Here is an 11859-nt window from a genome sequence, read left to right as displayed (position 1 = left end):
ATGATTTCCCTAAGTCAGTGTAGTTTGTTGGTTGAACAGAATTTCTTTCAAAGTTGCCACAACTCAAAAACATTGATGCTAACTGTTGTGGCAAGATGTTTATCGTTTGTTACTCCGCCAAGGAACTGCGGAGTTATGTGACGATCAGCGTACGTTTGTCTGTGAATCTGTCTGTCTGTCCATCTGTCTTTCTGTCTGTCCATCTGTCTGTCTGTCTGTCCATCCGTCTGTCTGTCTGTCTGTCCATCCGTCTGTCTGTCTGTCCGTCCGTCTGTCTGTCCGTCCATCTGTCTGTCTGTCCATCCGTCTGTCAGTGTGAAACATTATTCAAAAACGAACAAATGGATTTGGATGAAATTTTCAGCGGAAGGCAGAAATGACACAAGGACCACCTCATTGAATTTTCACAGTGATGCGGCTTATAGTCTGGATCCATTGCTTTGTTCAGGATTTCCCATAGCTGCCAGCACTGTGTCGCTGTAACAATGACAAGTAAACTCTGCGTCAGTTATATTTTGGCAACTGGATTTTCCGTTCTGAAACGGGTATTGAAAAACAAAAAACGAGTGGTTATTTGATTTTCGTTTAAAAATACAAAAATTAAAATTGAAATACAAGGCGTTTTTCCTTTTCATAATCAAAAAGGGATATACGAAATTTTAAAAATGCTTTGATTTTCATTTTATATTTAGAATAACAAAAAAGTAAAATCAGTAGGAGACAGAAACAAAAAAGGTCCTTTTTTTTCATTTTCTGAGACCGGAAGTGGTCATCAGCAAGTGTGGAGCCAAACAGAGTACGGTGCATAGACTGGATATAATTTTTTTTCGTTAGTTTTCATGGTCAAAATGAGAGATCAGGTGGCCGATCTTAAAATAAATCAAAATTTAATTTTTTTATGGAGCGTTAAAGTTTTGCAAAGCCAGGGGGCGGGGTTACTTGATTGACAGTCCGGTCTGGAATGATTGACAGGTCCTATGGAGGAGGCAGCAGAGACTCTGCTCTCCTCGTTTGGATTGACTCTGATATGATCACTGTTTGTTTATTTATCCAGTCCCTCCAGGAATTGGCGATGTTACGATGGCGCGAATTCACGCGAAATCAACCAATCACCGCGACCTTGCAATTTTAACCAATCACCGCAACTTTACCGCAATTTTGGCCCGCCTCCCGTGAGTTCCACCAATCATAGCAGTCTCCAGCGAAAACGTAATGCACGTACGTCACCGAATTCACTTCCTTGTTTATGGTTTGAAGACGCAAACATGTCCCATTCTAATGTCTCTCATTTACCAACAAAAATTACTACTGAAGTCTGTGCAGAACAATTAATTCCCTGATGTTCTTCACCAAAGCGGAAGTAAACAGTTTTACACCCGTGCAATGTTGTGGTGGAATACAAAAAAAGAGAAAAATCATCGATTGATAAACACTTTTTTACCACGAAACACATCAGGAGAATGTCTGAAACGAGCGGACCACAGACCAGACAAATGAACATGATGGAAACGGCTGCATCCAGATCTGTAGGAGCACTGAGAGGATGAAGGTAAGTTAGATTAATTATTCAGCCAAGGAACACTGCGGAGTTATGTGATGATCGTCATGTGTGAATCACAGACTAAGGGATTTGGATGAAATTTTCACGGAAGGTCAGAAATGACACAAGGACCAAGTGATTAGATTTTGGCAGTGATGCGGCTTAAAGTTTGGATCCACGGATTTGTTACTGATTTCCCATTGAGATAGCGGCACGGCGTCTGATAGCAGCACGGTAACCATGGCAACGGGATTCAGTATGTACACATGCAGAACACACACCTGTGTTCAGGCCAGGGTCAGGTAATGAACAGTCTTTGTGGAGTACTGCGCTCTCTCAACGCTTTTCTTATTAATTGACGTGACAAGTCGTGAGCGTGTGTGTGAACACGTGTGTGCCAGGAACTGAAATTAACTTTTTAGGCCACTGACAGATATGTCCAAATATGATTCATTCAATAGTAAATGATCATTTAGTGCCTTAAATCTACCAACCACTTCATGTTAAACCAGTGTCTGGCTGCTGCTAGTTTCCCACCGTGGTGTGCCAGCTGGTGGAAATGGGTTGGAGCTTTAAATAATTAATTTTGGAATAAATATTGTCAGATACAATGTTGAATCATGTTCTAAAAGCTGAAAAAAATGTAACTTTTGTAGCAATTGTCACTGTCTCCCGCAATTTGATCGCAACAAATAAGCTTAAAACGCAACTTACATCGCAATTTTTTAGAAAAGCTGCCCCGAATTCAGGCATTTTCGGCCGCAACAATCTCGAAAAACGCCCACGAAATCCTGGAAGGATTGTTTATGGGTGCAGCAGCAGAACATTTTCCACAGACAGTTTTCCTGCTCGTTGGCTTGTTTTAACCAGTTTTCTGCCTTCGGCTGATTCTAACAGCAGACACAAAGGACTCTGATAGTTAGGTAAGTAAATGTTTGTTTTCGTATCGGTGCCGCTTTTAATGCACTTTATATGCAGCTTTAGTGTCAGATATAATGAGTGCCATGCACTCCAGATGTTGGTGGAGCTTATTTCTGTGTATGTTGACCAGAGAAGAAAGTTAACATCTGGTAAATATTAGTTGTAATATTAGCGATGCTAACCGAGCTAGCTGGTCAGTCGTAGTCTGATTAAAGCTAACGTAGCATTAAGCTAACGTAGCATTAAGCTAAAGTAGCATTAAGCTAACGTAGCATTAAGCTAGCGATGTTTGTGTTGAGTTTTATGTAAACAGCTGAAGTGTGTTGTGTTACTGTAATGTGGTGCATTTAGTTAATAAAACTGTCAGTGGAGACGCTGGTTCACATTAATGTAACGTTTAGAAAACCTAAATGTGATTAAAACAGTAAGATTAAGGGTCTGTGTTGTCAGTGGTCCTGAATATCTGCTGAGTCTCTGAAGTTAAACTGGAGAAAACAGTAAATCTACTCTGTAGTCGTTAACGTTGTTTAATGACTGATTCACATGTTGTAGTACATCTTAGTGCAGATTAGAAAAATAACCTCCCAGAATATGTCCAAAGTAATGATGAACACTACAGGTATTACATTTAAATTACAGCACAGATAAGCTGGATAATAAAATCCTTTCCTCTAAAGCTAAAGTGACTACAGGCCTTTCTGTCTTTCAGTGCTTGGAAAACTATATGAATTAGGAAATCTTTCCAGGGACACTTTAAAATGAACCTCTGCTGTTGATGCTGATACTGTGACGTCTGTCTTCATCTCAGGTGTCTCATGTTCACAGTGAGGATCTTCTGAGTGAAGCCACCAGAAGGAAAACCTCATCTGGATGTGAAGAAGGAGACTGAATGGACGACATCCTCAGTAAACCACTTTCTGTTTAGCTTTCACTTACAGAAGGACAGACCAACTGTTTCAGTAGTTTATTATTCTCTGTTCTTAGTATTCACAGGTTCCATTCATCACCTTTAACTTCATCTCTGCTGTTGGAGCAGAAATACAATATAAAAAGTCCATGTTATTTATAGCAGATGTGCAGCATTAAAACATCAACACATTCAGAGCAGGAGTTTCATTAGTTCCTTTATTGCACATTTAAAAACTACATTGTTTAACTATTGTGAACTGCAAAGATGTGTAAACAGAAATAATAAATGGATGAAATACATAATGTGTTGCTGACAGTGAAGTGTAAAAACTGAACAGTAACAATACAAGTTGTATTCTGAAGAGAGGAGCTGAATCTGCAGCATTATTTTTATTACTGGAAGGATGAGGAGGACATCAGTACTGCTCTTCCTCACAGTGATGAAGGAGAGAAGACTCTTCAGACAACCACAGCTGGATGTTCAGGTTCTCTGTAGCTCTCAGTCCATCAGACTAGATGTTCCCAATGATCCAGACCAAGGCTGGAAGGAAAAGACACTAAGTGAGGAAACGATACACAAGGTTCTTTCATTCCACCTGCAGGAACGTTAAATATCAGAGTGAACACATCAGCATATGAGTGGAACACAATAGAGTGTTGTGTTTTGTGATATTTTTTAATCATGGAAATGTTTCTTTTCCTGGTTGAGGCTAAAGATCATTGTCTTGCCTTAGATGGACAATAAAGTTTATTCTACTTTATTCTAATATATCATTAGCATTAGCATGAGCTCCACAGTTATCTGACCATACACTGTTGGAGAGAAAAAAACTGAAACAAAGAACAGAGATATTATCACTGCTTTCTGGCTCTCAGTCAGTTTGACCAATCACTGCTCTCCGACTCTCAGTCTGACCCATACATAGATATTCATATCGCTGGTAGCTGCAGCTCCCAGTGAACAGGGGGATTTTATTAGAGGAAGTCAGACACAGTCACACAGAGAAACATTAGAGCTCACACTGAAACGGAGCTACAGCTCTGTGTCTTGTAGAAGATTTATTTTCAAAGCTACATGTATAACGGTAATAATCTGTGCCAGAGCAGACCTCATTAGCACTTCCGCTAGGTCGGCTAACCTTTCCGGTCACTCCAGGGACGCTGTTGTCGGTAATGTAGCCAGAATATGGATTCATTTTTCCTTTGAGCTTGACAAAGGCGAGAACAAAAATATTCAGAGCAAGTGGAGCAGCTAGTTAACGCTTATTACAGTTTGATTTACATTTTCAAAATCACATTTTTGAAATCACGTAATTTTTCCGTAAAACAAATCACAGCTTTTATGTTGAAAGAGATACCTGGAAACGTTGTTTATCCGTAATTCCGCTGACTTGACTGAACGTGGGCTGCAGTTCCCGTTATTTAAACATAAATATGATGTATAAATGCAGATGGACTTCATATATTTCACTATACAGACATTTTTATTGATGTGCAGTACATTTTATAGACATAAACATATTTGATATAAATATTAGACATGGATTTCCGTTTCCTCATAATAATTTAGTTAATGCAATTAAATGTTCATCAGTGATTAATCTGTAGTGTGAAACTTTTACTTTGCATCTATATTTTTTTAGAATGTAGGTCATTTTAAGGTAAGACATTAAAGGATGGTTTTCTTAGGTGAATGGATTTAAGGTTTAATTGACTGAAATCTTTCAGTCAATGTTGTGTTTCTTTCAATTTGATATATCTCAATTTAATTATTACAACTCAGTCAGTTACATTTTATATTATTAAGAATTCTTATTTAGTTTAACACTAGATGACATATCAGTTCATTGAGTATTTCAGAGCCAGTTTTTTTCTTTTCAATTTTCTGTATTTAAAGTGATATTATTAAAATATAATTGCAATGAAACAGCAGCAACATCAGAAACAACCAAATATACACAGGAAGTGCAGCTATGTTAATATTTTAAAAAAGATCAGAACATGGTTAAAGTGCAGCTAAAGTTAGCGAAACCACGGATAAGCAACGTTTCCTTTTACTTTCACAAAAATAAAAGCCTCATATTTGCTATTTATAAAAAAAAATCCCTGAAAGCAGCACTTCCACCAAGTTAGTTATAGTTTGTTGGTATTTACCGGTGGAGCAGCAGCGCATTTTCCACAGTCAGTTTTACTGTCTGTTGTCTTGTTTTAATCAATTTTCAGTTCAGTAATTCAGTCCTTTGACTGATTGGACCAACAGACACTGAAGGACTCTGACATCTTGTCGGTAATAAATGAAAATTTACTGATCGGTGCTGGTTTTAATGAACTTCATGTTCAACTTCAGAGTCAGATATAATGTGAGCAGTGAACCCCAGGAGTTGGTGGAGATTATTTTGTGTGTTGACCAGAGAAGAGAGTTAGCATCCAGTGAATACTAGCTTTAATGTGAATTAGCGATGCTAACCGAGCTAGCTGAGCAGTCCTGATTAGCAGGTAAATGTAGCATCAAGCTAACGATGTTTGTGTTGTTTCCTGTCAGCAGCTGAAGTGCGTTGTGTTCCTGTAATGTGGTTCATTAAGTTCATAAAACTGTGGCTGGTTGACGTTAATTTAACGTTCAGGAAACTTAAATGTGATTAAAACAGTAACGTTAATGTTCTAGTTGTCAGTAATCAGCTTTAATTTGACACTAAAACAGACGCTGATAGTTTTAAATGACATCAGTTTCATTAATTTGTTGAAAATTGTCTCATTTGTTGTGATGTTGCTGCTGATTCATTAAAACCAGATGATCCGTGTTGAAGATACATTTAGTTCTAGTATCAGAAATACAAGAAGGAAAATGGAAGTTTAGTTCTGCTACGTCAAAGATATCAGGAATAAAATAACTAGATGAGTCTTTATGCCTCAAACTTTATTTTACAATAATGAAATAATGAAATAATCACAGATAATAAAAATATAAATAGCAGAGAAAAACTGAGAGAATAATTTTCTGAAAAGTCTGTGAAGGAAAAGCAGCTTTTTATCCTGAAAGATCAGAATCAGCTCCAACATCTGCATCTGACAGCATCAAGTCAACCAGAAAGAAAAGAAAAAAGAAAATGACTCCTTTCTGATCACATCAGTTCCGCTGCTCACAGGCTGCTGCTGCTCACATTCTTCACATTTATAGTCCACTTTTAAAAGTTCACCAGACAGGTGCTCTGCTTTGGAGTGTGACGATGTTTTCGCTGATGTGGAGAGTGAAGTTTCCGTTGCATCTACAGCATGCTTTAGGGCAGCCGGGTCGGACTTGATGTTTGAAATACTGACTAACAGCTCAGATTTAACTATCTGTAGTTCCGTTTTGATGTAAAATTTTCACTCAAAGCCGCCAGGAGCTGGGTCTTTAAAATAACTGCCGTCTCATTACAGAGTGAAAGTAGCAGTTCCTCCTGAAGGTCAGTGATTGCAGCATCTGAGGGCCTCTTCAAAAGAAGACGTAGTTGATGAAGGCGTTCTGGAGCAGGACCAGAAAGACCACGACCAAGCAGCCTTGAGATCTTAGGCAGCGTCTCCCTCAGGTGGGTGTCAACGGTGTTCACAGTCAGGTCTGTGGTAATCCCGTCAAAAAACAAAACAGAAAAAAATCTAGATTATAAATTAACATGTAACCAAAGCACTCTGTGTATAACGCCATAGTATAGGATGTAGTTCAGAAAATGTCAAAGTATAGTATACTTTTCAACAATAACATAGTATGGCCTGTAGTTCATAGTATAGCATGTCGGCAAAAAAAAAACATAGATTATTATGTGGTTCAAAAAGCGCAAAATGATAGGATGTTGCCAAAAATTGTCATGTATGATATGTGGTTCAAAAAATGTCATAGTGCAGTATATTGTCAAAATAGTATGTTATTCAAGAAAACATCAGAATATAATATGTCATCTAAACAATGCCATAGAATAATAATTTCATTGCACAAGTAAAAGTATAGTAATTTTTAAAACTGTTTAAATTCTTATATGTTGCTGAAAAACAACAAAAAAACTCAAACAAAAAAGTCATAGTAATATGTCAATTAAAAAAGCCTATAGTATAGCATGCCGCCCAACAAACGTCATAGTATAGAATGTCGCTCTAAAAACGTCATAGTATAGCGTGTCGCCCAAAAAACATCATAGTATAGCATGTCGCTCAAAAAATGTCAGTGTAGCATGTCGCCCAAAAAACATCATAGTATAGCATGTCGCCCAACAAACATCATAGTATAGGATGTCGCTCAAAAAATGTCATAGTATAGCATGTCGCTCTAAAAAACGTCATAGTATAGCATGTCACCCAACAAACATCATAGTAGAGCATGTCGCTCAAAAAATGTCATAGTATAGCATGTCGCTCAAAAAACGTCATAGTATAGCATGTCGCCCAAAAAACATCATAGTATAGCATGTCACCCAACAAACATCATAGTACAGCATGTTGCTCTAAAAATGTCATAGAATAGCCTTTGGTCCAAAAAACGTCATAGCATAGCATGTCGTCCAAAAAAACCTCATATTTTAGCCTGTCCAAAAAACGTCAGAGTATACGGTTTATGGTTTTTATGTTTTTTTATGCTTTTATGCTTTTGTGTTTTTTGTGTTTTTATGGGTTTTATGGTTTTATAGTAATCAAAAATTGCATTGTTTTATTATTCTGTCTGGAAAGCACTTTGGTCTTCTTCTATGTTGTTGGAAAGTGCTCTACAAATAAATTTTTGATTGATTGATTGATTGATTGATTGATTGATTGATTGATATATCCTTTGGTCCAACAAACGTCATAGTATAGCATGTCGTTCAACAAAATGTCATAGTATAGCCTGTCGTTCAACAAACATCACAGTGTAGCATGTCGCTCTAAAAACGTCATAGTATAGCCTTTGGTCCAACAAACGTCATAGTATAGCATGTCATTCAACAAAATGCCATAGTATAGCATGTTGCCCAAAAAACGTCATCGTATAGCATGTCGCTCTAAAAACGTCATAGAATAGCATGTCGCTCAACAAACATCATAGTATGGCATGTCACTCAACAAAATGTCATAGGTATAGCATGTTGCTCTAAAAACATCATAGTATAGCCTTTGGTATGAAAAAACGCCATCATATACATCGTATATTGTACAAATAACAAGTCAAAGGAAAGAGACATACACTGTAGAATTGTAGTAATTGTGGGCTGACTGATTTACTGGTTACCAGTATTTTATTTTTTACCGATTTACTGTAATAAATAAATTTAAAAATGGCGCTGCTTGGCTCTGAACCTTTATCTACCTGTGGTCGCTCTGTCTTCTGGAGTGATTTGATTGGTTATACGTCACGAATAAAACTCCTTTAACTTAACATCTGTAAACAAAACAAAAACGTATCAACTAAGTTTTCTGTTTGAGTTCTTCTAAGTTTAACTCCAAGATTTTAAATATTTTCATTTACTGCAAATGAATATCTACTCCAAATGTTTCACTAATAATCATTATCAGCCTTAAAACCCACAAAACACCCCTCTATACTCCACCACACTTAGTACAGTCCGGTTCCCCCTTCTGTAAATCTGCTTGGAATCTTCCACTTCCTGTTTGTCAAAGTGGCCTTCTACCTGGACAGGTTTTGTTGGAGCTCATGCAACAAACATTTTGGGTAACTGCACTTTAATATGGATGGATGACACTGAATTAGAGTCTGTTTTAATGAGACTGAGTTAAGATGTGTAGCTCTGTTGTTAAATAGGAAATTATTTCTCAGATTTCACAGAGAAAAGTCTGAAATGTTTGCTAGATTAGCATCCCACATGTTCTTTGGCTCAGCTAAAGCTAACTCTCTCCAACTTCTGGATCCATGAGTTGCTTGTTGTTAAAATATCTTGCTAGAGGTGCTGAAGCTCAGAAAGTCTGAGATGTTTGTTCAAAATAAGCTCATTCTCAAGTCTTATCTGAACTGTCCTCCTTTGTTTGAACTTTCCCTAAACTTAGGAGTTAATGACAGAGCAGCACATCCAGACTCAGTCTCATTTATGTAGAGATTAAACTTCAATGTCATTCATTGATGTTAAAGTGCAGTTTTTCAAATGTTTATTGCACATGCTCCCAACCAAACCAGTCCAGGTGGAAGACGATGTGAAGAGAAAGCTCCAGAGGATGAATATCACACATTTATGGTGGAAATAAATGTCCTTTAATTAGACATTGTCATGCAAAAGTTGGATTTCCCTTTAATGATGTTCAAATCTTTGCTGAGTGTTTTGTTGATGTTGGTTTCCAAATGTTTTTTGACACTCGGCCCCAAAGATTAAAACCTTTTACGGCTCACAAGCTGCAACAATTCACACATTATCAACTATCTTTCTGACTAAACTAAGAGAAAAAGTGAAAAACTGCCTGATTCCTGCATCATGAATGTAAATCTTTTTGGTTTTTATGACAGTAAACTGAATATATTTAGGTTTGACATTTTATAAACCAAAACAAGAAATGAATTAGTGGAGAAAACAATCAACAGATTAATGGACAAAGAAAATGTGTTTTCCAACATATATGTCTGAATTACTCCAACATTACGTTATTAAGATACATACAGTTTTAATTCAATTTTATTTATATAACGCCAAGTACAGGTCAAATTCTCTCAAGACGCTTTATTTTTATATTTTTTGTCATATTTAAAATATGACAAAGTAAGAAACTTAACCTCTTGACTAATCCAATTTATTAATTGGTTTTTAAGAGACTAATGGACAATTGAAATAACTTTCTCCACTAAAACTAATAAACATGAGGTCAAATAGAAGGAAGAGTTTTAAATACTCCAGTCCCACGACGACGAATAAAATTTGTCAACAAAAACTAAATCTGCTGGTGGATTCCATTAAAGTCCTAATAAATGACAATAAAGTGTGATACTAAAGGTTTGTGGTGCTAAAAATGTCAATGTAAAGATATCAAGTTGAACATCGGGATGGAGGTTGATAAAAGTTGACCTCCCTTCATTTCTCTGGAGCGACTCCATGGATTTTATGGATGGTGGTTAAAGACCTGCTCTTCTAGTCGTCTTCCTTCTAGTCACTGTAAAAAGTCAGTCCATCCTGGCTGACTTCAACACCTCTTCATGACAACTTGTTCTGCCTCCGACCTGGTGGAAACTCCAGAAACTCGCGAAAACCTGTGGAGACTCGAAGAACTCGTGGAGACTCGAAGAACTCGTGGGGCGGGGGAAGGTGTGGTGGGCGGTAGGGGGAGGTGGGGGAGTAGAGGGGGGAGGCCGCCACCCATCTCCCCCGCCTACTCTCCGCCCTGACTCCACCCAGACTCCGCCTTGGCTCCACCCATGTGGTCACTTGAGGAACTACGATGTCAAAGGGACGACGAATTTATTTCTTTTCATCTGATCTGTAGCTCAGTGAGTTAAGGATTTGCCTGTGGAGCTGCAGGTCGCCGGTTCAAGACCAGACCCTTCTTAAATTTTCATCAAAATCCTGACAAAGACAAAGAAAGAAAATTGCCGGTGGTGGGTCTTGAACCTGCGACCTTCCGCTTGGTAGTCCGTCTTCTTATCCTCCTGAGCTACTCGCTCAGATACTAATTCTTCTTTTTTTTGCGCATTTATCATCTATTTTTTTTCGTTTTCGAGTTTTTTTTTTAACTCGAGTCTCGACTCGACCGTTTCTCTCAGGAGGTTGGGCTTCAGCCTTTGTGCTGGAGGGTTGAACCCTCAGCTCCAAGACTTTCCAAAGCCTCCACACCTCCCGAGTCCTCAGGACCTGAGCTTTCACACAGTCTGAGGGCTGAAATTTTCTAAGTCCCACAGTAGTTCTCTGTTAGTTTGAACCTTCAGACAGTCCAAGGACTGAAATCCTCTAAGTTCCTGAGTACTTCTCTGTTAGTTTGAACCTTCAGACAGTCTGAGGGCTGAAATTTTCCAAGTCCCACAGTAGTTCTCTGTTAGTTTGAACCTTCAGACAGTCCAAGGACTGAAATCCTCTAAGTTCCTGAGTAGTTCTCTGTTAGTTTGAACCTTTAGACAGTCTGAGGGCTGAAGTTTTAAATGTTCTTGAGCAGTTCTCTGTTAGTTTGAACCTTCAGACAGTCTGAGGACTGAAATTTTAAAAGTTTCTCAGTACTTCTCTGTTAGTTTGAACTTTCTGGTTAACAGAAGCCTTAAAACTTGTGACCATGAGTCTTGATTTCACATTTAGATCATCCATCTGAGTTCTTCTCAGACCTTCACCTGTGGGTTTTTTAGAAATCCTCAACAAACTTTGATTCTCTTCACTGAACAGTAAAGTTTGTGGAGATCAGAAGGTAACATTAGTTTGATCAATGCCTTCAACTACTAGTAGACTTTATCTGGGAAGCAGTTTTCTGGAATGAGTTCTTAGTAAATCTGTCCACAATCAAACCAAGAACATAGAAAGAAGAAATGTTTGAAGAAACAACTTGATGTTTTCATTTCAGACTAG

The 11859-nt window shown here is 37.9% G+C and overlaps 2 long non-coding RNA genes across 3 annotated transcripts in view; one reads left to right on the top strand and one right to left on the bottom strand.

Moving 5' to 3' along the window:
- The first annotated feature begins 994 nt into the window (after positions 1-994).
- The window catches only part of LOC129350082 (uncharacterized), a 14746-nt gene continuing 3881 nt past the window's right edge, over positions 995-11859 (top strand). The window contains exons 1-2 of the long non-coding RNA XR_008603309.1: positions 995-1549; positions 6791-6939. This is a non-coding gene — a long non-coding RNA (uncharacterized LOC129350082). The remainder of the gene's footprint in view (positions 1550-6790; positions 6940-11859) is intronic.
- Positions 3570-11859, bottom strand: part of LOC111576232 (uncharacterized) — a 26849-nt gene continuing 18559 nt past the window's right edge. Inside the window, exon 3 of one of the 2 annotated variants that reach the window (XR_008603308.1) lies at positions 3570-3911. This is a non-coding gene — a long non-coding RNA (uncharacterized LOC111576232). Of the gene's footprint in view, positions 3912-6834; positions 6969-11859 lie in introns of those variants that run through there. The other variant, XR_008603306.1, reaches the window with a different exon arrangement.

Source organism: Amphiprion ocellaris, chromosome 11 (assembly GCF_022539595.1).
Source record: "Amphiprion ocellaris isolate individual 3 ecotype Okinawa chromosome 11, ASM2253959v1, whole genome shotgun sequence".
NCBI classification, from domain to species: domain Eukaryota; kingdom Metazoa; phylum Chordata; class Actinopteri; family Pomacentridae; genus Amphiprion; species Amphiprion ocellaris.
The sequence above is the reverse complement of the archived record's forward strand: the minus strand, read 5'-3'. Positions and strand labels throughout refer to the sequence as shown.